The sequence below is a fragment of the Arvicola amphibius genome, chromosome 6, assembly GCF_903992535.2.
Source record: "Arvicola amphibius chromosome 6, mArvAmp1.2, whole genome shotgun sequence".
Taxonomy (NCBI): Eukaryota; Metazoa; Chordata; class Mammalia; order Rodentia; family Cricetidae; genus Arvicola; species Arvicola amphibius.
In genome coordinates, this window is record NC_052052.2 from 26,972,296 (window position 1) to 27,000,066 (window position 27,771).

Here is a 27,771-nt window from a genome sequence, read left to right on the forward strand (position 1 = left end):
CGGTGCACCATGTCTCGACTCCTTGACTGAATTAACCACTTAAACAGGTGCCTGTCTGCCAGGTGACGTGCTGCTGGAATTCCAAAAGGCCCTTGACCTGTTCTAAGGGGGCTTCCGAGCCAGATACCAGACCCTACTGGCTGCTCATTTGAATCAAAGTCTAAGAAAGTATCCCATGCCTGGGATGTGAAAGAAATAACAGGAGGGGAGGGAGGAACGAGCAGGCAATCTTCACGCCATCCCCCTCACACACCCCAGGCCAGCAACTCCTGTGGAGAGCTACAGGGACAGGAGTGGGTGTGGCCCCCAAGTGTTTCTGTTATCTATCCTGGCTGACAAATCACCCCAAACTTAGAAGCTTAATACCTACCCATCTCTTGGGAGTCAACTGGACGGAGACTGACAAGGCTCAGCTGGGTGCCTCTACTGCTCCCTGCAGTAGCAGCTGGGTACACAGCTGGGCCAGGCTGGGAGATTCCAGTTTGTTTCTTCATATGTCCTGTGCTTAAAAGGGTGGCAGAAGGCTGGGTTCTGTCTCCATTTCTGTGACGTCTCCATGAGTAATCTTTCCATGTGGTCACTGGAGGACACTAGTCTGGTTTCTTACCAGGCAGCTTAGAATCACAGAAGAGGAATCTTCCAGAGTCTCCTGAGACTCAGCCTAGGCCTGGCATTGCACCACAGTTCTCTGTTCTTTTTGTCAAACTGAGTCACAAGCTAGCCCAGACTTCCTGTGAGGGAATCATCCAAGAGCAAGAGGACCAGGAAGCAGAATATGTAGGAGCCATCTTTGGAGCCACCCCACCAAGGGGGAAGAAACCCTTGATGTGACGTCGGGTTACAGGTCATCGAGAGAAGCAGAACTTGCGCAAATGCTCCATTGGTGATTCAAACACACACACACACACACACACACACACACACACACACACTCGTGCTAAGACATGGTCACCCCAGGAAGGTTTAAAACTCTAATGTGACCTTGAAATGTCCATTGTGCACATCAGACATGATGGTGCACACCTGTGATCCAGCTTTTGGGAGGCCACAGGAGGAAGGCTATGAGTTTGACACAAGCTGAGAAGAAGGAGGAGACAAAAGAAAGAAGTGAAGTGGAAGGGAGATATGAAAGAAAAAGACAAACAGGGAGGAGAGAGGAGAAAGGCAAGAGAGGGCAGGAAGGGATTTCCATTCACAAGCCCCTTGGCATGAGTGTGGTGACTCCCACAACTGTGACAGGCAGGCAGGTACGGGTTCTGATCAGGATCCTCGAGTTTTACTGAAAAACATGTCACCTGCTCTGTTAACTGTCAAAACATACAAATACCGGAGGGAAAACTCACTTGGCAAGTTCTTTTCCAAGAACATAACCTGGAGCCCTGTGCCACCCTTCTGCGTCAAAAACTTTCCGAGAGAAACAATGTTCATGACAAGCTCCCTGGGAGATGAAGGCAAACCCAGCTCTTGTAGCTGCCCTTGAAACCCAGTCTGGTCCCTGCGAAGCGGGACGGAGCCTGCACTGTTTCTGCAGCCCACTCTCCTGCCCTCTCCATCTTTTGCTTCTGAGCCTTAATTTTCTACCATTCTGCACCTCACTGTCTGCGCAGGCTGTCACAAGCCTTCTGTGCAAAGAGATGGAGAGAGGAAAGAGGACACTCATGCAGGCTGACTGCCGCGACAGACATGGTGTCCCTTGAATGACAGGCAGCCCACAATTTGACCAGCTGCAGAGAGATTGGTGAGGTTAGCTACAGCTGACCCACTTGGCATAAGCACTTACTGAGCGCCTACTGTTTGCCTGACCTGTGCAAGGCATTGAGGTCTCAGCTGTGAACAAAGTAAGCGAGTTCTGTCCAGGAGGGCAGAGGGGTAGAGAGCTCTGCCTAGCAAGAACGAGGTGGTTTTGATGGGATAGGGGAGGGTGAACATGGTCAGGGGAGGGAGAGGAAGATGGGCTCTGCTGCCCTTTTTCTTGGGGGAGGGGGCAATGGAGGGAAGATCTTTTGCAGAAGGGGTGTTTGAATTAGAACTCGAAAGACAGGAAAGACACCTTCGTGCGGCTTCTGGGAGAGAGAACAATCTATGTAATGGGAAAGAGGGCTCAGAAAAGCCTGTCATCTCTAGCAGATCAACTCAGGGCCATGGGTGGACTGCAAGACTGGGTTAGTCATCAAGATCAGCATAGCTGTTTGTAGAACAACAAAATTCTTTTTGTTGTTGTTGCGTAAAATTTTTCTTGGACAAAACATTTATATCCATTCACGGTGTACACAGCGAGATTTGGGTGTGTTTATGCCCTGAGAAACAATTAAATCATGCTCACGCTGTGAAACAATTAGCTGATGCTCACAGACCTTTAGTTTACTCTGAACTGTTTTCAAGGATTCAGTCTGGGCTTTATCCTCTCCCCTCACCATTTCCATACAGCCCATCCCCAGAACTTACCTCTCCTGTCCAATCAAAACTTCATCCCCCAATGATGTGATCTCCTGTGATGCTGAATTTCTATAACCGGCTTCTTTCACTTATAAAATATTTTTCAGCTCCATCCATGTTTCTAAAAACCAATATGCCTTGAAAAACCAATATATATATTGGCTTTCACTATGTAGCTTTGGAGTCTGTCCTGGAACTCGCTCTGAAGACCAGGCTGGCCTCGAACTCACAGAGATCCGCTTGCCTCTGCCTCCTGATTAAAGTGCTGGGATTAAAGGCATGCACCACCACCACCAACTCGTATATTTCCTTTTCAAGGTTGAATAGAATTCCAGAGAGGGGCTGTCACTCATGCACCAACAAACAATTAGGATGATTCTGTTTGCTGCTGCTACAGTGGCCATGCGAGGAGTGCACAGAGTGATCTCTTCACCGTGCTCATTTCATTCCCTTGAGTACATTCCTACACGTGGTATTGCTGGATACTGCTGCGGTTCTATTTCTAATGCTTTCTGTAAGGGCTGTACCAATCACACTTTAACAGCCTACAAACATTCCCTTTCCTCCAAATCCTTGCAGACACCTGTTGTCTTTATCATTTGGATAATGGCCATTCTAACGGGCACATCCCACCCCATCATCGTGTTTGTTTGCATATAATTAGTGACAATTTGAATACTATTAGCAGTTTGGGGGTTTTCAATTAGTTACTAGCCAGTATATCTGTTCAGCCCCACTGCCCATATTTTAACCGGACTACCTGCTTCCTTGCTGTTCATCTGTAGGCAGCATGCCCACCTTGGATTCGAACCCCTGATTGATTTGCATACCCTTTCTCCCAGTCCTTGGGTCTTCTCTTCGAGCTGCTGATTACTTCCTTTGCCATGGGAAGCTCTGTAGTCTGATGCACGCCTGTGTATCTAGTTCTGCTTCTGTTGTTCTTTTAGGGTCAAACCCACAGGATTATTGCTTAGTCAAAGTGGGTAGGCTTCCCCCTTGTCTTCTAGTAGCTTTTAGTATTTAATCCACTTTAAATTAATTTCTCTGTGTGGGGAAATATAAAGTCCAATTTCAGTCTTTGTATTAAGGGGATTCAGTTTTCCGAGCGCCATCCACAGAAGAGGCTGTCCCATCCCAGCTGTGCACCCCTGGCACCTTTATCAAATACAGCAGAAGAGACTGGACCAATTTCTGAACTCTCAGTTCTGTCCCCGCTGGTCCATCAGACGGCTTTCACACCATCTGATCACTATAACTTTTCAGCATAGTTTTAAATCAGAGAATGTGACACCAGCAGCTTTGTCCATTCAAGATTATTTGTAGTAGTCAGGCTTTTGTGATGTCATACACAAGAGTCTGGGATTGTGTGTGATTTTTTTTCATTCTTTGCAAAGTCTCACTGAAGGTTTTTTAAGAAGGATCAGACTGGATCTACAAGTTTCTTTGGGTAATAAGACACTCTAAAACTCTACTTCTCGATCTGGGGAGATGGGCTAAACCGCTGACGTGCCCTGTGCAAGCATGAGGACCAGAGTTCAGATCCCCAGAACCCACATCAGTGTCAGGAGAGTACGGCAGCCTGCCTGTGATTCCAGGCTCAGAAGGGAGATTCTCAGAGTAAAGACCCTGGGGAGAATAGTGGTATCAGAGAGCTCTGGGTTTGATTAAGAGGCCCTGCCTCAATGAGCAAGCTGGATGAGTGATAGAAGACGAGTCCCTGCATCAACCCCAGACCTCCATGTGCACCTATGCATGTGCAAACATGCATACACACATATGCACCTCACACGCACACATAGACGTGCACGTACACGTACACAGTGAGAAAAAAAAAATACAAACATAGACCATCTTTGTGTTTCTTTTAGGGTTTCAATTGGAGTTTCAGTGCATAGGTTTTTCTCTTAGCTTAATCTGTTCCTAAGTGTTTTTGCTCACTTTGTAGCTGTTGGAATTGCTTCCCTGTGTTTTTTATAGGTCCTTTCTGGCTTCTGTCTCTTTGCTGAAGTTGTCCTTCCGTTCCTGAGCTGTCAGCATTCTCTCGTAGCTCACTGAGATCTTTGGCCATCTTTGTTTCTTTTCCTGATGTGATAAAATGCCTGGACAAAAGGGACTTAAAGGAAGAAAAGGTTTGTCTGGGCTCATAGCTCAGAAACTGTCTATCAGGCAGGGCAGTCAAGGCAACAGGAACCTGAGACAGCTGGTCACATTACAACCCCAATTAAGAAGCAGGAACCATGAATGCCTGTGCTAAGCTCACTCTTGTTTTCTGCAGGATCCAGGACCCCAGCCTAGGAAATGACTCCACCCACAGTGGGCAGTTCTTCCATATCAATTAGTGTAATGAAGATAACCCCCCTCAGGCCTCCCCAGAGACCCATCTCCCTGATGAGATGACTCTAGAGCCTATCAAACTTACAACGTACAACAAATACAATTATGTGACTTCTTCTCAGGTAATTCATACTTTCCTATTTCTTTAGGACCTACTACTGGAGTTTATTTTCTTTCTTTGTTGACATACCATATGTCCTGCAACCCTGTGGCCATGTCTTCTTGTCTTTGCATTAGAAGTTGGCACCTTTTCCAGCTTTTATATTCTGCCTGCAGTGAAAAAGTCTTTCACCTGTCAGTCCCCAGAAAATCTGGGTAAGCCATCTGGTAGGCTCTGCAAGCAAGCTTACACTGGTGATCTCAAGTAAGCAGACCTGCTGCTGGGTCAGCAGATGGGAGGCCTAGAGCCTGCATCTAGAGAGACTGGTCTAGAGCCTAGCTCCTCAGAGATGAGCCTCAAGGCCTGGCTATAGGACCCAGGCGTAGGGAGAACTGGTTGATTAGGAATACGGGGTCATCGCTGATGCTTGGATTATAGGAATAGACCTTGCCTTTGTATCCACTAGGGGTAGCCTGGGGCTGAGGCAGGATTTGAGTCTAGTCTGCAGAGACTGAGCTAGCCTAGCACTGAAGAAGCCTGTCATCTAGATCTACAGGAGTAGCCAGGAGCCTGTGTCTGTGGAGCTGTCTGGAGCAGCGTTTTGTCAATGAAGTTCAAGCAGAACAGAATAAATTAAACTATGAGAGTGCCCTGCTCCCAGAAAATATCAATATGTTGTTCTGTGACACTTCTGTTTCAGCTGTACATAGGGATGATCAACTGGAAAGAATATGAAATGAATCCTATTGTGTAAATTGTGCCTTGAAAAGAAAACGGAGCCCACTCTGTGGAAAACAAAACAAAACAGGAGGCAAATCAGGAGCTGGGACGAGCAATCTAAAAGATGAAGCTGAGGGCACTGGAAGAAAGGCTTGAGTGACAGCAGGAAGTGCCCAGGCCTGTTGCCCTGAGAGCCAGGAAGAGAGCGCTTGCTGCTGCAGAGGATCCTGGGAGGAGTGAGGTAACCCTGTGGACATTCATGAACTGGCGACAGGGCCTATGGAGCCTGAGGGTCAAAGCAGAGTAAATACTGAAGAACTGAAGCCATGGAGACTCCTTTAAAGTGTTTTGCCATGTGAGGGAGCAAAATAAACAAGGTGGATTGTTGACAGAGGTTTCTATCCTGCCCTGTCCCACAGCCACTCAGTCCCAAAGAAATACACAGAGGTCTACATTAATTATAAACTGGTTTGTCTATTAGCTTAGGCTTCTTATTAACTAATTTTTACATCTTTTTTGTTTGTTTGGTTGGTTTTTTTTTTTTTTTTTTTTTTTTTTTTTTGGTTTGTTTTTCGAGACAGGGTTTCACTATAGTTTTAGAGCCTGTCCTGGAACTAGCTCTTGTAGACCTGGCCAGCCTCGAATTCACAGAGATCCGCCTGCCCCTGCCTCCCAAGTGCTGGGATTAAAGGCGTGCGCCACCACCGCCCAGCTAATTTTTACATCTTAAATTAGTCCATAATTCCTGTCTCTGTTGGCCACGCAACTTGGTACCTTTTATCAGTAAGGGATTCTCATCTTGCTTCCTCTATGTCTGGGTGACAACTGCAGACTGAGACTTTCCTCTTCCCAGAATTCTCCTGTTCTGGTTGTCCCACCTATACTTCCTGCCTAGCTACTGGCCAATCAGCATTTGATTAAAACAATACAAGTGACAAATTTTTACAGGGTACAAGACCATTGTCCCACAGCAGTGGATGTCAGAAGAGTTCCACGGTCTCTTAGGAGGCAGAACTGATTCCACACACAGCTGGTTCCGTTCTGTCAGGAGTAGGAGGAACTGGGATTTCATTTATTCCCCCTGTCCTGGGTGTGGTACCCAGAACCTTGTGTGTGTTGGGCAAGAGTTCTGCTGTAGAGCAAGCAGCCAAGAAAATGGGGAGAACTGTGAGAATGACACTTTCCTCCAACCCCTGTGATCTTCCCAAGGACAACGAGTGGGTATGTTTTATAAAGAAATGGGAGGAAGGATGTTGGGAGAGAGCATGTTTTTCTTGACTAAGAGCCCATGTTGAGTCCTCAGACAGACCTTCCCAGCTACACATGTCTCTGAGTCTCAGATGTCCTGTGTGTAGAAACAGGGATAAAACTTCAGGGAGCGAATTGAGGTGGAGATCAAAGGAGATAACAGATAGCACGCCACACGTGTTGGGTACACAGAAAGTGCTTAACAGATACAATTGTTTGTCTCTTCCTTCTGCCCTCTCCACACCCTCTATTTCTTCCTGGCCTCTTTACCATCACCTAGCTTTCTTTGGACTGTCATACCTTTGTTTCTGCTTGGTCCTCTCTGGTGGGATAGTGTTGTATAACAATTACCTCAGAGATAAACCTTCCAACTTGGAAGTTTAAGATCTGGGTTAAAGTGGACATCAAGATGGCCCACTACACACCCATCTGTCTACCCATTCACCTACCTACCTCTTCATCCATGTATCCTGTATCTATGTATTCATCTGTGCATCTGTCCATCCAAAAATACATCCACCCAACCACTATCCACTCATGCATCTACCCATCTATCCATCCATCCATCCATCCATTGCTCATCTATCGTCTATCAAACCCTGGAACTGGATTTACAGTTAGTTGTAAAAACCCTGCTATGAGTGCTAGGAACCAAACATGGATCCTCTACAAAGATCAACAAGTACTCTTAATCACTGAACCATCTCTCCAGACCCAGATTGTATTCCTTTATCAATGACTTGAAATGCCTTTTTGTATAATAGAAATGTTTTAAAAATGCACAATTAATGTACTGATGAAAAGGCATAGATGGATGGATGGACAGGTTCATGGATGAATGGATGGATGGATGGATACATGGATAGGTAATGGATAAGTGCATAGATGGATGTATACACAGTTGCATAGTGGATAGGTAGGTGCACAGATAGATGGGTGGGTAGGTGGATTTGTGAATGTGCACATGCATGGATGAATGCATAGATGCATGCATGCATGGGTGGATGGATGGGTGGGTGGGTGGGTGGATGGATGGATGGATGGATGGATGGATGGATGGAGAGATGGATGGGCAGAGAGCCTTCTTGCTGCTCCCTTCAGTCCAGACCTCAGTCTGTCTCCCTCCCTGAGGCTGCACACAACCTGGACCATCATAAAAGTGGATGGTGACAGCACAACTCACCTGGGCTAGAGAGAAACAGTAGCCTCAGAAACCCAGGATGAGAATCCGAAGATCCTTCAGGGCCAACGGAAGGAGCTAGGCTCTGCACAAACCTGCAAAGAGCCTCAGCGAGAGAAAATGATTTAATTATCAGAGTGTCGCCAAACAAATTGTACGCCTCATTTTTGGGTACTTAATGCTTATGGTAATTAACATTACAGAGATTTTTCTTCTCTCTTCTGTTTATATTTAGTATAGCCATTCACAATAAAACTAAAATTATTTCAACTAATTTTAGGTGCTCCCTCGCCATTGCCCCTCCATTGCTTCTCCATTGCTGCTCCCTAAATGCAATCTTTAACTCCAGAGACAGCCTAACGCAGGACAAATTGGAATCAATGCTGCCTTTGTCTTCACTAATAAGTGGCTGCCACGCAGAGGAATGCAGAACTGCTAATTGGCTGCTCTCAATGGGGAAGAGACAATGGTGGGGAAGATGCTGGGGATTAATTATAGGTCTGCCTTCTGCTGGCCCTGGCTTCTCCTGCTCCTGGCTTGCAAGGCATCTAGGCTGGGCCTCTTTACCCACCTTCAGAAACAAGGCAGGCGTCACTCTCTCATGTCGGGAGTTCTCAGAGGTCCCCTGGGCTTAGGAATGCAAACCTAGGCAGACAAAGGTCAAGGGAAGAGAAGAGGAGGTGGCTATGACACTAGCAGGTTTTGTGGAGGAGAAGGGGCCCAAGGAAGTATGCTCTGGGGTGAAGGTACTGCACACACCTGCTCATGAGGCCTCGGCGCATAAGGAAACTGAGGTTGGAACACGTTTGCGGTTGGAAAGAGCAGGTCCTACAAGGAGGCACACACCCGCCAGCTAAGCAAGAGGACTCCACTGAGCCTGCAAGGACTCAAACTTCACCTGATCCAATACTCACATTCTGAGAACTGCTGGGATAAGGCAATGATGGGTCAAGCTCAACCTCCAAAGACAACTAGTCCAACCCTTACCCCACCCTCACCCTCAGCCCCCACCCCCGCTGCTGCTACAGTACCTGGTGGCCTGCCTCCCCTTGACATTCAGTGTGGAGAAGGTGGGAGGCAGGAGCCGTCTGATGGCCTGATGGAGCCTGTGCAGTTAATGCAGTGGTGGGCAGGGGTTTTTGATTTAGGTCTATTTGGTGGCGAAGCCCATGGCTCGAGTGTGCTGTCCACACTGCCTAGCAGCCACAAGTCATATGGAGACAGAGAAGGACATCGGTGGCAGGCCTCTTTCCAGAACCCCACCTTAACGCTTCCATCTTCAGCACTTCCTCAGTCTCCCCATGCCTGACCTTGGGGCTCAGGTGAGCAAAAGAGAAAAACCAAATATTAATGCTTGCAGCTAACGTCCTTTGGTAAAGAAAATTTGGGTGTTTTAAGATCGCCATGCTCTTGGGAATGGTCTCTTTCCAAAGCGCTCTGAGTACACACATCTAGGACTGATTGACTCTTACCATTGTGCTATTAAAACCTCAACTAGGCCAGTGTGAGTCACGTATTCAAAAGGAGAAACAGTTCTAACATGAGTGTATTCCTTTTTTTTTTTCAAGTTTCCTTTTGTGCTCAACTCAAGAGAAATATTCGAAATTCAAGTAATGAGGTATTCATGGTGAGTCTGCCTCCCTGGTGCCCAGGGTAAAAATAACAAAATGGCTAGCTCTCTCTCTCTCTCTCTCTCTCTCTCTCTCTCTCTCTCTCTCTCTCTCTCTCTCTCTCTCCCGTGTAGGTGCTGACTGGCTCTTTGCATATGCTCGCCTCTAAGATTTGAATACGAGTAAAATGTAAAGAAATTACCTCAATTCCTCGGTACATTTGCGGATCGATTGAGAAGGGGCCCAGCTTTTCAAGTCATCCCCTGTTCATGGGAACCGCAGCCCACATCTGCTCGGCAAACAAAGGCCAGCTGTCACGTTTAAAGCAGGGCTGGCAGTGCTTGCTCACCTCAGCAGCCAATGCCACCCGCTGAACCCATCCTTCCCAGGCAGCCTCACCAACCTGCAGGGGCCAGGCCTCCTGCAGGGCGTTAATGGTTTTGAAAAGCAGTCACTGCCTTGGGAGCCAGGGAGATTTGCCTGGGCATCCCCTGTGCTGTCTCCTCCAGGCTGGGAAGCTCTCAGCAAATGACTTCACCTTCTTTGTCTTGGCCCCAAGATGGAAATAGTAAGATGCTAGCTAGCCAGAGTATGGTGATGAGCCCCTTCTGGAGGAACACAGAGGACCCACTCCCTATTGGCCCGGCATCCAGTGAGTGACAAGCATCCATTAAGCTTGTCCTTCAGAAGCCAACCCTGTCTGGGTCCCTAGGGAAAGAGGCTTGAGGAGCAGTCCCTCGGCCTGGCACCCCTTCTCCTTCCTACCTTCGTCCCTGAGTGCTGTCCTGAGTGGCTGACCAGAACAGAACACCTCAGAGCATCCGTGGCTCAGCTGGTTTTGTTGAGGTGACCACGGGAGCCTGTCTCTCCGGCTGTGTGTCCTTTCATGAAGACCCTTCTCAAGGTGGCCCTCTGTCCACCGGGGCCTCTTCTCCTCTTACCCCATTTGGGGTGACAGCAGCTCACCTGTCACCAGCCCCAGAATGCTGCAAACCACAAGGTTTCTACCTGTACACTGCCCATCCCTTCACGAACAGCCCGTGACCGAGCCAGGCTCATCTTATCCTTCAGAACACCCATCTGCTTCCCGCCAAGACTCCAGAGGATGCATCCTCCCTTCCATAGGATTCCTCCAGGATTTACAGAATGAGGAAAGAGATCCCAGAAAGCCCTGGAAGCTTTCAAATGCCACCTCCTCCAAGAAACCCTCCAAGAGTGCACTAACATCATCTCTTTCCTTTGGAATTCTCGGCAGCCAGGGGAGTTTTGCTCTCTCCCTTGCACTGTGAGACCATCTGTCCACACCCTCTCCGTGACACTGCAGTGCCACAGAGCAGGGACGGATTGTAACGCCTCTGTGAAATTTCCACTCCTGTCGCCAGAGCTACTGTGGCTTGCTCTGGCTCTGGCTCTGGCTCTGGCTCCCACACCCGCACTCACTCCATCGCTCCCGCCCACAGCCCACAGTTCACTTAAATCCGCCCTAGAGTGCAGAGGTCCCACTGCCTGCCCCAGCTCCAAGTCCGCAGCTGCCGGCTCAAGAGTGTGGAAAGTGCCCTGCTTCCTGTTTTCCAAGATTCATCTCTGAGGGGTGACTGGGGCATCAGGGCCAAGTTCTGAATGGATCTGCAGCTGTCGGAGGCCTCCCTGGAGGAGACTTGAACTGGCCCTGCTCTCAGCCCCCGCTACAGCTCTGCTCCAGATGAGGAGACTCCAGAGCAGATAGCTTAGGGGTCCATGAACTGACAGTGAGATGATTTCATGCACCAGAGGATGGAAGAGGCCAAGAGCTGATGAGATGAAGCCTGTGGACCAGGACAGGGCTGAGTCAAACCGATCAAGTTCCAGATCCTAGAAAGAGCACATGGGGGTGGGGAGATAAGAACAGAGCCAGGACAAGCTAGCCAAAGGCCTTTGAGCTGGCCCCATCCTTCTCAGCTTGCTACAGAAAGTTGATGGTTTTGAGTAGGCCACTTCTGGGGGTCCTTGTGATGAAGCCTCTTGGATGTTAACGGTGGACCTGCGGGGATGAGGGTGCAGCTGCAAGCGAAGACCTGACATTCCCTACTTCCCATCCCCCCTTCAGACAACCCAACGACCTTGGAAGCATCTCCAGGAGCTGACTGGGGTTGGCAGAGAGGATCAGCCTGCTTCGCTTGCAGAGAGCACAGGTGTGACAGATTCTAAGGGAGAGGGCAGTGAAGTTGTGCTGGCTTCCTCTTGGCTTCACAGAGGCCCTGACTGCTGAATAAGAAAACAGCTAAGGGCCAGGGCTTGCCCTCAGATTCCCTGAAGGGCCAAGCGCAGCTCTTCCTTGTCCAGGGCTCTGGGTGCAGGGCATAACTCCTTTTGCCAGCCTCCTGCCCTGTGGTGTTGGGAGCTGGTCCCCAAGTCACAGGAAGAGCAGGCCAGCTCCACAGGGGATGCCCCAGCCAGGTGTGCAGGGCTGTGCTAAGCAGCCTGCCAGCCCGACAGATGGCAGAGCAGAATTGCCATCCATCACCACTGTAAGTGGCCAACTCTCTCCCGGTGCCCCAGACAAATGGCTCCACTCCTGCCTCCTCCCATCCCTTTCCATCCACAGCTCCTGCCAGGCAGCCGGGTGGAGCTGGTTACTGAGCCAGCAGAGTCCCGTGTGCAGAGTGTGGGGGAAGGTAGCACTAAGAGCCACGTGGAGGTGCATCTGTCATGAGAGAGAGAGAGAGAGAGAGAGAGAGAGAGAGAGAGAAAGAGAGAGAGAGAGAGAAGCTAACGCCATAGGGCTGTGGAGGGAACGAGGGTACCAGCCTTACACAAGTGCACATGCACACATGCGCAACTGTGTGTGTGTGTGTGTGTGAGAGAGAGAGAGAGAGAGAGAGAGAGAGAGAGAGCGCACCATCTCCCTGCCCAGAGTTCTACACAGGGAGGGATGTGGTCTGGCCTTTCATCCATTAGTCTATCATGGCTTCAGTACTTCAGAATAGCCACTCAAGGCTTCTAGGGTAGTCTGATACCACCACTGTGTCCCTTTATCCACACAGTAAGGCACAGGACAGAGTATCAAGTGTCAGTCAAACAGGAGGTCACATGCCAGCCCTCTTGGCCAAGTCAGAACACCATCGGACCACAGATCAGGTCATCCCTTGAGACTCAGCTCAGACAACTGTCAGGCGGCTGAGTCCCCACTTGACATCAAGAAATTCAAACCTTGGGGCTGGAGAGATGGCTCAGTGGTTAAGAGCACTGACTGCTCTTCCAGAGGACCTGGGTTCAATTCCCAGCACCCACATGGCAGCTCACAACCGTCTGAAGATTCAGTTGCAGGGGATCTGACACCTTCACACCAATGCACATAAAATAAAGTTTAATAAACCATAAAAAAAAATTTAAAAAAAGAAATTCAAACCTGACTAGGTGACTGGAGACTCGGAACAAGGACAGTTCTACGGTCCCTGATGCTCAGTGTGGCCTGTGGTGCTGTGTCTCAGCTCTCCTACTCCCCAGTTCCAGAGCTCCAGTGAATGACTGAATCTCTTAGAACCTCCATTTGTTTCCTCCTCTGAACATGGAGTGATCCATGACCACCCCTGGGGGCGCTGTTCCCTGCCAGGCCCTCCTGCAGATGTGGGCAGAAGCATGCATCACAGACAACCCCCCAAACACTGCAGAACCCACTAAGGATTGTCAGGTTCCAGCTCTTGCATCATAGGGGGCCTGGGAATGGGCATGGGAGCTCGGGGTCAAGTCTATGAGGGGCTCCCAAAGGATAGAAGAGTTTTCAATGGCATATCACTGGAGCCCCCCCACACACACACACCCCGCAATCCTGCCTCCGTCTTTCCCTCCCTTCTTCCCTTATCTCCTATCCCTTCTCCCTCTCCTCCCTCTAATGCTGGGGACGGAACTCGAGGCCTCATTCATTGTAGGAAAGTGTTACTGAGCTAAGCTTCCATCCCAACAATCACTTAACACACTAAGTCTGACAGCTTGCTCCTGCTTTCAGATACCAGAGACCCAAGCACAAAATACCGAGGGACCTGAATTGGCAGGTCTTTGTGAGCAGGAACTGTCAGACACCTACACACAGCTCAGATCTCTCACCTCCTAGTGCAGCCCTCCTCACCCTCCCACCTCACAGATGTTCTATCCCTGGACCTGTCCTGTGGAAACCTCTTCTCTCTCCCTGGCTGACCCGGGCCAGCTGCAACTCTCATTCCCACCCCCAAGAAATTAAGACAAATGGGAAATGAGAGAATTTGCTCTTTCATTACTTTAATTATCTATAAGCTCCTAAAAGCCAGGAGTGTTATATGGCCAGTTACCAAAAATGGCCTCAGTTAAGCTTTATCAGTAGAGGTATGGTAGCCAGGGCAGTGGAGGTGAGAGGCACGCTCTCTGTTCTCTACTGTGCGCGAAGAGAGCCAGATGAGAAAGGCCAGAGCAGAAGCAGAGTCTTAAAACTATGTGCCACAGAAGCATTCAAGAAAACTAGATAGAATCTTCTGAGCTTCTAAGAAATAGAAGGGCAGGGGGAGCCTGACACCTCTCTCTCTAGGGTCCCTTTGCAACTCCACCATTCTCCCCTGTCCAGGGCATCCTGGCTGCCCCACTATGTTCCATCCAGTGGAGATAGCAGATTTCTTAACATGCCCCAGAGAAGGCCTGAAGCAGCAGGTGGCATCTCCAGGCTCACACTGATGACAACTGGACCAGGAGGTCACCTGGACTCGCTGGTAAGCCATGTGGTGTTTGGCGGATTCAAGCAATTAGACACCGCTAAATAAATCAACCCCGAGTCCAGTTTTAAATTCTAAGCTGTTTACTCGGGGAAGGGCAAGAAGCACTAACTTGTGACCCCCAGGCTGATGCAGCTTCTGGTTTTCTTGCACCTTTGGGAGCAGGTGAGAGCTTGTTCACACCACTCCTTCATTCCCAGGGCTCCTAACCACACGCACCAGTAACACCTCACAATAAGGTTAGAGGCAGACACGCCTTCATCCGCCCCAATCTGCTTTCTCTGGATCCAGTCATCCGAGAAGGAGCCTCGCCAAGCAGACACCTCCAGTGAGGTCTTGGAAAAAGCCAAGCTCCCTCTGTAATTTCCTCTAGGACTTCTACCACCCCTTTCCCCCCTCCCCAGCTAATTGCAGGAAGAATTGTTATGCTAATTATCATTATTCACTTCGCTCACGGAGTGCGGGGTCTAAATTTAGACCCCTGCTGCTGGGGGCTGGGGATTCACGTGGTGCCGGCAAAGATGCTCTTTGGGACCAAAGGTTCAGGGGCAGGGACTGCAGGAGAGCAAGTGGAAGGGGAGCAGAGGTCACACCCCATCCTTGCCGGGCCCCATCTTCTATGAAGGTGCGTGGTTGATCGGCAGTTATGATTCACCAGACAAGCTTTAATATATATAATTCAGTTTTAATAAAGGAAAGGAAAGGGAACTTACAAATCCAAGGTTCCAGCGAGGAGGGCAGGAAAACAAAGAGCAGGCGGGCCACAGGCCCGCAAGATTTTATAAGTCAATATTAGCCTAAGGGGGACACGCCTAAGAGGGACACGCCTAAGAGGGACACGCCTTTAGACCAAGGGGGACACGCCTTTAGACCAAGGGGGACACGCCTTACAAAACAAGGTTTTTGGCTAGGCTTCCCCTTCACTTCTAGTCTCTGGAAGTTTTGCCTTGCTGTAGAAGGATTGCCTGACAGGCTTTCTCTAAAGGGACAAAGTTCTCTCCCAAGGAAACAGACACGCATAGGTGTTGAACGGTATACCCAGACTGTGAGTGAAGAGACCAGGATTGGGGAGTATGCCCACCCTGGGGTCCAAGCTCATCGACCTGAAACTAAGCATCCTTGGGAAAATTGTTCTGCCTGTAACATCTCAGTGTTTCTATCAGAGTGGGGACCAGAGTACTCGATTCATGGGGCTGCTGGGTGGGCCCATGAATCCCAGCTAGTGTCCAGACCTCTAGGATAGTGGGCTTGGGAGGAGAGAAGGACCTCTGTTACTTTGGTCTGGCCAGGACAAGAAGGTCTCATAGAACTAAGTCCTGGCTCCAGCACTGTCTGGTTGAAATGCCTCATGGTCACTCCTGCTTCTGGGTTCCAGCAGTACTGCCAGGCAGTGGCAGCTCATCTCAATGCTGTCTATTCCCTTGCCACACTGTGAACTAACTTCATTGCTCCATGAGAAGGCCAGTCTGAGAAAGGCTATCAGGAAAGGGATCACCCTGCCTGCTACCTTCCCTACTCCATCACCTGCTTCCTGAACACCCAGACTCCAGACCACACCTTTCCCTGTCATAAACAGCAGAACACGGGGTCTGGGTCCGATTTCTGCTTCTTACTATTTCCTCATCTATGAAAGGAGTAAAGATGGTGCTTCCAAGCCTTGAGACTGTGGGGACCCCGTGAGTGCCTCCCAAAGTGGAGGTGCTGAAGATGGAGACTCAGTCGAGGCCCAGGCTTCAAGCCCATTCACGCACAGGCCCATGGTGCAAAGCAACACCACAACGACACATAGCAAACAGAACTATTCCCAAAGCAGGATGGGGACACAGATGAAACCAGACAGCTCTCTTGGTGCCTCAAGCCAGCTTAATCGATCGCTGTTATTATCCCAGGGCATAGTCCAAGATGTATGTAGGGGTGTTGCTCACTGGCAGGTCTGGCTGTGTGGGAGGGAAAGGGAAGGAGCTGTACCCTCCTGCTAGCCCACAGTGGATGGTTCCTCTCCCAGGAAAACCAGGGATCCATCCTCCAACCCCCTTTCTCATCCCGAAGCCAGTGATCTACACACAAGATCCTCATTTCCACACATCTAGGCTAAGAACTTGCTCCCAAAGTACCATCTCTGGCCCAGCTCTCTCTTCAAGCTCCCGTCCAACATCCTTCCAGACCCCCGTCTATTGGAAGGAGCTGCTTGTTGATTCCCAGTTGTCCGGCTAGCTTAGACCCAAAATAATCACATGTCCAAGTCATCCCAAGGTCAATGCCCACCCAGAAGTCCGCAGTCTGAACTCTCTGTCCTCCTTGAATCTGTGCCTCCTACAGCTCCCCATCTTCTTCAAGGAGGCCAGTGTGTCCCCACAGCCAAACAGAGCCACACCAGACTGCCCAAATCCATCCCTGACTCAACCTAGCTTCAGGTTAAGTGCTCTGAATCCCGCCTTATAAATAGCTCTTGAATTGAGAGACTGCTCCCTGGCTCTACTCCAAGCTTTATCTTGCCATCATCTGTCCACAAAGATGTGCACATCTTGAGGACATTTTGTTCTGAAGCTGCAGAAAAGCAGGGGACAATTATTGAGAGGACCACACAGGAAAGGTTTGCAGTGTGCCCCCGAGCCTTCCCAGAGCCCTTTCTCACCCAGCTTTCACGGCATCTGCCCCTATTTAGGAGACACTATAGGAGCCCGGGAGTCACCACATACTAGTCTCTGGGAGGAAAGGACACTGCAAATATCAGTAAGTTAAATATCCTGAGCTAGGGTAGTAACAGGGATGGGGGAAAGCGAGGCAATCTCATCACGAAGGTCCTTTTGAGGCGTAGGCAGAAAGATCAGAGTTGGGAGAAAGGACACTTTGAAGATGGAAAGGGATGCAAGCCAAGGAATGCAGGTGGCCTTTATACAATCAAGCATTCCCTAGAGCCTCAGACGGAATACAGCCCTGAGAGCACCTTGATTTGGGTTGTTTAAAACTCACTTTGATGTGGAGAGAGAGTCTTACACACACGGCTGGTAGGAATGTAAACTTACACAGTTGCTATGGAAATCAATATGGAGGATCCGCAACAAATTAAAAATAGAACTACCATATGGCCCTCCTAGGAGATTACCCAAAGCACTCCAAGTCAATATAGAGACACCTGCACACCCAGCCTAGGTGCCCACCAGGGAATGCCAGAGGTAAAGAAAGCATGGTAAAGCCAGGCATGATGGTGGATGCCTGAAACCCCAGCACTTGGGAGATTGTAAGTCTGAGGCCAGCCTGGTCACCACAGCAAGTTCCAGGCTAGCCGAAGCCACCAAATGAGACCCTGTCTCAAAAACTAAATAAATAAAATTTAAAAGTGGGTACATATACACAATGGAAAGAAAAATGAAATCATGGCATTTACAGGAAAATAGAAAACCATTATGCTAAGCACGATAAGCCAGACTCTGAAGGACAAATACTCATGTACTCTTTTATATTTAAACCTAGATTTAAAGCTAGGCAGTGGTGGAGACACACACCTTTAATCCCAGCACTCAGGAGGCAGAGGCAGGTGGATCTCTTGAGTTTGAGGTCAGCCTGGTCTACAGAGTGAGTTCCAGGACCACCAGGGATACACAGAGAGAAACCCTGTCTCGAAAAATCAAAAGAAAAAAGAAAAGCCTAGATTTAAAATCATTTATAATAGGGGGCTGGAGAGATGGCTCAGAGGTTAAGAGCATTGCCTGTTCTTCCAAAGGTCCTGAGTTCAATTCCCAGCAACCACATGGTGGCTCACAACCATCTGTAATGGGGTCTGGTGCCCTCTTCTGGCGTGCAGGCATACACACAGACAGAATATTGTATACATAATAATAAATAAATAAAAATAAATAAATATTTAAAAAATCATTTATGATAGATGTCAGTACATGTGTATACATTTGCATTTGTTTGTGTAAAGACCAACTTGAAATTCTGACCTCCAGAAAGGGAAGACAATAAACCTGGGTGTTGCGTAAGCCGCTAAGCTTGTTGTCATTTGTTACAGCAGCAACTAGAAACTTATACATTCTCTCCTTTGCACAGTAAGGAAAACCAAGAGAAGGGCTTTCAGTGATGACCCAGAACCAACAGTGAGTGAGTTGGAGTTAGATTCAAGCTCAAACCTCTGGCATGGGGTTCCTGGGTGAAAATCTCCCACGGAGACAGTAGACCCAGGAGTAAGCTCCCCATCAGCAGAGGAATTCAACGGGTTGGATGAATAGCTGTTTATTCTGTGTTGTAATGGAGATTTCTCTTTGGGTGTGCATGTGTGTTTATATTTTCATGGAGGGAGGAACGCTGTGTAGGGGCCCACCCTTTGAGATAAGGGTGGCCTGGAACTTTGCCAAGTAGGTTGGGCTAGCTCTTTACCAGGTTCCGGGGTGGGGATGGGGGTCTGCCTTCCTCCGCCTCTCATCTCTGAGATCACAAGCATGCCTGGCACTGTCCTCGCTTGCAAAGTCACCACTTCACCTCTACCAGCTGAGCCATCTCCAGCTCCAAAGGAGAGCTCCCTACCAATCAAGTCTGGCCCTGCCATGGTTCAGATCACTTAGTGGCAGGTCCCTTCCGCTAGAATGGATGTCTTACTCTAAAGCAGTGAGTCCTGGGAGCTTTATGGGGAAGCCCCAAGCCTGGGGGTCCACCCTCCACTCCCCACAAACCCCAGGGGACTCTTGTGGCAGCCTAGACCCCATCAACAGTGTGTGAAAGTCCTATCTGGTGGCGCTCAAGATCCAAAGTCCTTGAAGCCTGCTGATTTCCCATCTCATGGCAGGGAGCACGTGGTCTCCCTGGGAACCCGGAGCAGAGGCGGAGTCGGCAAGGTTTAAGAGCCTGTCCAAGTTGCTACTAACGATTTTTAGTTACTTAATTCTGCTAGAGCGGTGACAGGTCCCCATAACTTAGGCTTTATTTGCTTTCTCTTGAATGTCACATATAATTCTTGTCGAAATGTTTATTTGCCTAATGCAACTTTTAGTGCCTGGGTAATTTATTCCCCCTATTTGTCAACCAAGAAGGAGGAGAAAGGGTACTTTTAGCCTCTGGCTCCATTATGGAAAGTAATACAGGGCCCCTCACGTTCACCTCCAGCCCAGGATGGGGGGAGGGGCTCGGCTGCTCACACCTTCCCTTCCCTGAAAAACACCAAGCTGGCTGGCTGCCTTGCTACCTCCCCCCCTCACCTCCCCACCTCCCTCCCCCATGGGCTGCAGGCTCAGATCACCTAGACGACATGGATTGCAAGCTCAGCGCCATGTAGAGCTACAAGCTCACAGTAAACACGGGTTTCAGGCTCAGTCTCCCATAGACAGCATGGGCTACAGGCTCAGTTCCACATAGACCCGTGAGTAGTTTTCTTCCAAAGGAGTAGCCAGTGGGCAGGGGACTTCCCCTCACTCATCCCTGGGAGAGGCAAAGCTCATTCTCTGGATAGATGTTATTGCCAGATGAAACCAACCCAGTTAGCAGTAAGGAAATCCTATTCAACCAATGCTGAGTACCTACTAAGTGCTGGCATTCTGCTGGGAATTCAGCAATAAATAAGCCTGTGTTCCTGCCCTGGAGGAGCCAGGTATGTGAAAAGTGTTGGGGCAGGGAACTGTAACAGGGAAGGGACAGAGAGCTGGAGGCTGAGGGAGGAGCCAGCACTCTGCCCCAGCAGCCAGCAAAGATAGCAGAAGTAACCACAATACAGGTCAGAGTGAGTGGAGGAAGGAAAGGCGGGGAAGACACAGGAGAAGATGGGGAAAAGTGGGATGGTACCCCGTATGATGAGAGGCCTGGATGAGATGCAGAGGTGAAGGCCACTCACCTCTTGGATACTCAGGCCTTGAATACTTAGGGGTGAAGAGCCAGACAGTAGTTTGTATTAGAAGATAACCATATAATGGTATGGCATGGCACACTGAGGTGACATTGGGGACAGGGCAGAACTACCCTGAGGCTCTCTAGGATACAGGAGGGCTATGGGGAAGGAAACTGAGTCAGGGCAGAAGCGTGGGAATCCCTGCAGATGTTTGACAGCTGCTCAGTGCAGGTGGGTATAGCAGATGATAGGATGTGAGAATGGGGCACTGGAAGGGCTAGGGATGCATCCTTAGGTAAGAAGCTCTAACAGAGACCAAGTATGAGCAGGAAAAGGTCAAGTGTAGATGCAGCACTCTGAAGATACTGGGGGGCAGGGGAAGGGTGGCCCTGAGGCAGTCAGGAGCCGATGTCTAGGTGGGCTTTGCTGGGCTTCTTTGGGGACCATGAGCAGTAGCAGTGTTCCCACTCCTAACAGCCCATGCTTCCTGGCTCTAAGAAGCAGAGCTGACTTTCCCATATCCATTCCCCACTCTAGCCTGTCCTACCTAGCACAGCCTGGGCAGGGCAGGAGTGCTTTGCTTTTCCTCCCTGAGCTTTGCAGAACTTGCAGAAGTCAATGAGTGGATCACTTTATGACCCCAGGCCTCCCAAGGATTTAAGAAAAAAAGGGGGCATTCTCAAGGAAATCTTGATTGTTGGAAATCTAAGGATAATCTCAGGGGCCCCCAAAGCCACCTCAGAACCCTCGCCCACTCCATACTCAGCTGTCCCAATGGCCTGGATAGGTGGGTTGGATATGAATAACACATAGGACCACTGGGGATTCAAAGAGTCATCCTGGACTGGAGTAGAAAGGACTAGCTTCTAGAACCTTCTGAAGAAGGTTGGGTGTATTTGTTACTTTAAAAAATGGTGTGTGTGTGTGTGTGTGTGTGTGTGTGTGTGTGTGTGTGCATTCTCTTAAACACACATGCACACGGGTACCCTCAGAGTCCAGAGAGGTCATCAGAACCCCTAGGCTGTTATGATGCTAGGATCAGAACTCTGGACCCCTGCAAGAGCAGGAAACGCTTGTAGCCACTGAGCCATCTCCCCAGCCCCTGTTACTTTTATTATCACCAGGATCAAAACACCTGTGAGAACAGCCCAAAGGAAGAAATTCATTTTGGTGCATGGTTTGGCGGGGTGGGGGAGCTTCTGTCCATCATGGTGGGAAGAGTGTGGCCAAGCACAGCTACTCAATTCTGGTAGGCCGGAACAAGAACAAGAAATGCTGGCTACAAGTTGGCTTTCCCCCTTTTCATCCCACTTGGGTTCCCAGCACATGGGATAGTGTCCCCTCCCATGTAGGCCAGGTCTCCCCCCCACCACTTCAGCTAGTCCTCTCTGGAAGCCAAGCATGCTGCATCATCTCCCAGGTGATTCTAAAACTAGCAAAATTGACCTTGACCATCAACCACCACACTGGGCATACTCGCTTCTTTTTTTTTTTTTTTTTTTTTTGATTTTTCGAGACAGGGTTTCTCTGTGGCTTTGGAGCCTGTCCTGGAACTAGCTCTTGTAGACCAGGCTGGTCTCGAACTCACAGAGATCCGCCTGCCTCTGCCTCCCGAGTGCTGGGATTAAAGGCGTGCGCCACCACCGCCCGGCTCATACTCGCTTCTTATCAGAGTGACCCAAATGTGGCCAAGGGTGTGTCCAAGCAAGACTGGGGTATCACGGCCACAGACAGTGACTGGGAACACATGCACTCTGCTCTACAGAGAGGGAGGGGGTCTCTGTAGTTTGCTAACTCCTAGCAGATTCAAAACCAAGGGTCTTGAGTTCAAATCTTGACTTTGCTACTGATAAAAGTGGCCTTGAGAAAATGACTACCAGTGCCAGTGACCTCAAGGAAAATCCCCCATGCCCCGGTGCCTTGCTCCGTATGGTAGGCTTTACAACAACGGCCGTCCTACATAGCTATTAGGAATGCTGAGTGAATTTACAGCATTTGGAATTTAATAAGCATTCAAGCACTCACAAGGTGGGTGGTCCATGTGTATTATTCCTGTAACCATGTCGCCATGCTAAAAGGAACCAAAAAAACCAGACTGTGTAACATGAGGGCCAGCTGTGGGGATTTCTGTCCTGCCCAGTTCCCACAGCCAGCAAGTCCCAAAGAAAATCACACCGAGGTCTCCATAAGTTTATAAGCTGATTGGCCCATTAGCTCAGGCTTCTTATTAGCTCGTGTATCTTATATTAATCCATTATTCTTATCTTATATAGCCACATGGCTTGGTACCTTTCTCAGCGGAGAAGATCACATCTTGCTTCTTCGGTGATCTGGGCTGGACTCCTGAGGGAGCTTCCTGCTTCCCAGAATTCTCCTGTTCTCATCGCCCTGCCTCTACTTCCTGTCTTGTTGACCCCGCCTATCATCCCTGTCTGGCCAATCAGCACTTATTTAAAACATGATTGACAGAATACAGACAATTCTCCCACACCAAGACTGTCTCCAAAGAAAAACTCCTGAACCTAGCCAAGGCCAGTGTTTGCTCCAGAGCTGGGAAGGAGCATCCTGTCACCTGTCAATACACCCAGCCTTAGGAGGAAAAATGTCCCTAGATTCTGCTGGTCTGATTCCCTTCTAGTGTCCCCTAGGGGCAAAGTCAAGGTCCCTCTCCAAATACAGTGGCCTCCCTAGAGTCTAGACTCACAAGTATGTTGGTCATAGTAGTGATAAAAATAGCAAATACACCAAACTTCTGTAGGTTCTAGAAGCTGGCCTTCCCTGCTATAGTCTGGGTGAGTGGCATTCTCTTAAAAATTTAAACAGAAATCACAATTCAGGAGCTAGCTGCCCCCCTGGACCACTTCCTCAGTTTCTTCAACAACATTCAATCTCAGCCTGAATGAAAGACATCTTTTCTCCTATGGCACATTCCATCAGCTGGGAACTGTTCCCAGGAGACTCCTATATGCAAATCATCTCAGGGCCTTGAGTGAGGACTGGTGGAGGAGTCCCTGCCCAAAGTCCAGGCTCTAGGACTGAAGGCCCCTTTCCCCGACACCTATGTTCAGAGCCCCCATTCTCCCTGCATCTGTGAAGGACACAGAACACCAGCAGCCAGCACCACATTTATCCAAAGAGCAGAACCCTCCAGCCACAAAGAACCCAAAAGTCACTGCTAATCACATCTGCATAACATGATTCTTTTCCTCAGCAGATTTACCTTCCTAATTACGCTGTCTCCAGCCAATATTAAAGTGATTTTGCACTCCTTGGCTTTTGGTGTTGAGCCAAGCCGCTCCCACAGTGGGCAGGGAATGGGGCTAAATTGCACTGGAGGCCTAGGTTTTACCATGAAGTGGATAATTGCTGGCAATATGAATATAGGGCTCATATTCCTGCTGGGGTACAACTAGAAAGCCCACGGCTTTACCACTTGCAAAACACAGCCATAAGCAATGTCTTCATCATGTTTCAGCCCAGGCAGGAGAACTGAAGTTGCTCCTTTGGGACATTTAGGAACAGTTCAGAGTCCTAGGCTAGACCTTCCAGTTCTGAACATGTAGAGATGGCCTTCCAAGGACTCCCTGTTGGATTGTACAACCCATACCACAGGTGTGCACACCAACGCAGAGAAACCAACGCAGAGAAAAGTGATAACCAGGTCGGCATGAACACACATATTCCCCACCCCCATCTGAACCTGGGCTATTTATACACTGCCCTGGTCTTAGCTACATGATTTGCCTTAACCAATGGGACCCTCTCAGATATACATCACCACCAGAAGCTGGAATTGTGTGCTGCCGGAGAGCTACCTCACACTGTTCTCCGGTTCTATCAATTATCATGTGACTGAGCTGGAGCCAGCCTGGTGGAGGATGGGATGTGTGTGTGACCCTGTCACCCTTCCCAGCCTGGCTATCAGTCAGCTACCAGATGTGTGGAGGCTATTGGAATCTATCCAAGCCCAGTAGGCACATGGGTGGCTCAGCTGAGACCTGCCAAGCTAAGCCAGATCATCCACACACTTGGTGGCCACTCAGTGCCTGGATGACCTGTCACCTAACGAAAGCAGCTCTCTCTGATATCCGTCTACTCCGTGTTTAGGTTCCCAAATTCTTACTTTGAAACAGAGTCTCCAGTGTGACCACGTTTGGAAGTGGGGTCCCTGGGAGGTAAATAGGATTGGTGGCCTTATAAAAGTGACTCCCGCTGTGAGGACACAAGGAAACAGACAGCTCACTGGGAAACTAGCCTTTTCCTGCTGCAGAACCTGCTGGCAACACAGTTAAACCCTCCTCTATCACAAGTCCTGTCACCTCGGAGCTGTGAGTCATCCCAGACAGTGGTGCACCCTTAGCTGTGTGATGTATGTTTGTGTGCGTGTGTGCATGCATATGTGTGTGTGCATGAGTGAGTGTGTGTGTGTGTGCATGTGAGTTCATGCACAAGTGTGTGTATGTGTTCATGTGTGTGTGTGCATGAGTGAGTGTGTATGTGCATGTGAGTGCATGCACACGTGTGTGTATGATGTGTTCATGTGTGTGTGTGCATGAGTGAGTGTGTATGTGCATGTGAGTGCATGCACATGTGTGTGTATGATGTGTTCATGTGTGTGTGCGCATGAGTGATTGTATATGTGTATGTGCATGTGAATGCATGCACATGCACGTGTGTGCGTGTGTGTGTGTGTGTGTGCGCGCGTGCGTGTTTGTGTGTGTGTGTGCTTATATATTTGCACAGTTGGAAGTCAAAGGTCGACATAGGGGCCTTCCTCTGTGACTCTTCCCCTAACTTTTTGGGACAGGCTCTCTCACTGGGCCTGGCACTCACCCACTGACTAGACTGGCTGGCCAGTGAACCCTGGGCATCTGCCCATCTCTGCCCCTCCAGCCCTAGCTGGTCTTCAGGTTTTTGCTGCAGCACTTTCCTGACTGACCTGGCTCCCCAGCCCACTCTCAGCTAATTTAACTGTCACTGCCACCATGACCCCTGCTACCACCTTGAACCCCACTGTTACCATGTCCCCATCACCACCATTGCCACCCTGACCCTGTGGGTACTTCCCACACAGCTATCCTCTTGCCAGAGACACAGGAAGGCTTAGTGTCCCCCTAAGCAGAAGCTCAACAAGGCCCTTGTCCTCTTCTGAGTTGCCCACCCTCTTGTGAGGAATGGAGTCCATTCTCCCTGTCAGGCTCACTGGGTCATTAATGCTCAGAGCACAATTCTCTAATGCTTGTCTCTGGGCCTCAAATGGACTCAGTGTAAGAAAGGAGAAGAAAATAGAATTCCGTGCACTTGCTCCCGTCCTCCTGTGACTGCCTCTTTTCTAGAACAAACGATGTCTCCGGCAGATGTTTCTTCACTCTCCCCTCCCACCAGCCCACCCAGTTTCTCGTGCCCACGCCCTTCTACTATTTTCTGGACTATTTACTATGTCGAGCTTCTTATTTATAGGAGCAGCCGCCCCAGAAATGTGAGGCTAGGCATTTAAAACAGCTCTTCCTAGGACAGAGTTTGTAAAAATCGAGACTCAGCAGGGCTCTTGCCTCAGTCTCGAGTTTTTATGACTTTACAGGATGAAGGACAGGCCTGCGTGGAGACTCGTGGGGAGGATAGTGGGGAGGATGAAGGATGGATGAGCATGATCAGGACTCACTCATCAAACATCCACTTCAACCCCCCCTCTTCCTCCAGGGTGAGGCAGCAGCTTAAACTCCTGCTCTACCTCGCTTGCTGTGTGATTCTCAAAAAGCACCTAACCTCCCCAAACCTCAGTCCCTTCATCTGTAATACAAGGTTCCTGGTTCACCACACTACATTCATTTTATTTATAGACAGGGTCTCGTGTAGCCCAGGCTGGCCTCAAACTCACGATGTAGCCCGAGATAACCCTAAATTCTTGATCCTCCTGACTCCACCTCCCAAGTGGTGGGATTACAGATGGTCTCCTCACAGGATTCTTGAGAGCTTTAGGCAGATTTAACACTGCCTGGAACACAACATTTAACCTAGTAAAGCGACTCCTCCCAGTTGGTTCTTTGCGTGTTCCTCTTCCAAGAGAAAACTTGCTGAGCCAGAGATCACCTTCATCTGTCTGTCGGTATGAATTTGTGTTGTTCATGTCTGAGTCTTGCTCCAGGAGCCCAGTTTGGCCTAAAACTCCTGGTTCTCCTGCCTCAGGCTCCTGAGTGCTGGGGTTACAGGAATGCACCACCTTGCTTGACTTTATCTGGGATTTTTTTCTAATAATAATAATTAAAAAAATTCCTTCACTGTCTCTCTATTGTCCTGTGAGTGTTTCTTTTCCAGTATTTCCAACTGTACCCTTTAACTTTTCCTGCCCTGTCAGCTTTATTTGAATTTTAAGTTTTCGTAATGTGCTCAATAATCCTCTAAGGTGGTAGCGAAACCCAATTTACAGATGGAGAAATTGTGCTTTCATCCTTTCTGAGAGCAGAAGGATCATATGGGTGGGAGAATGCCACAGCAGATCAAAATCTTGCTGCACAAACAGCATTGCGCCTGTGCACATATAACATTAAGTTGCTGGCAATGTGTTTTGTTTTTACCTACTAAACAGCAGTTTTATATAGTCTGACCTAACTATACCACTAATGATAACAGTAGTATGTGTATATACGCATCACTGAGTTAAAAGAGTCTTGGGACTCGATAAATCCTCAACACTAAGTTCTGTAATAAATTCATTTCATAACTAGAAAAGCTTTGACACAGAGAGGTTAGTTACTTTGCCTAAGATCACACAGCTAGGAAGGGACAGCAATGGGATCTGAATCCAGTGATTGCAGCTCCAGAGACTCTGAAGTCAGGTGCACATTTTGTTGCTTCTCCGGTGAACAATTCAGAGATCTCCTGAGGAGGCTCCGTGGTGTGTCATACAATGACCAGAGAGGAAGTATGCACTAGAATGACCGTAGGAGTCAAGGCTGCCTCTCCCTCAGATTACACACAGTCCTGAGCCCACCCCTTCCAGGTAGATTGACAGCACTCCCTCCAGGAACACAGAGCAGGCAACCCGCCTGCTCTCTCTCCTGAACGTTTCATTTTCCTGTCCTCTGTGGCATGACTCTCATAAAACTATTCATTTCTTAATTCTGATGGCAGAAAGGAATTTAATCAAGTTGCTTGAATATGACGCCAGCCTCCCGCTAAGCCAGCTGCCTCCCGAGGGTCGTTGGGGGAGACAACGCCCTGTTAATATTTAGCTCCAACAGCAAACATTATGGCTTTCAATTTAGAAGATTATGCTTCTGGTTAGTTATGTATCACATGTGCGCGCGCACTCGCCGGGTGCCTCATCTCATCAGCGCGGGAGCATTTTGCCAGGGTGATAAAAAATGCCATTTTCTCCGCGAGCCCTTTCCACTCAGTGATCCTGAGCGGTAACATCGGGATCAAAACTATGTTCTGAAAAATAATTGATCTATTCAGCCGCTCTCAGACTTGCATTCCTGCTGCCCCAAAAAGCTGTTTCCAGGGCCGGGCTGGGCGGAGGCCCCGACTCCCTGCAGGATTGCTGTCCATGGTGCCGAAGCCAGGGGCTCTGAACGGTGCTATCTGCGGTGCCTTTGCTGGAGGAT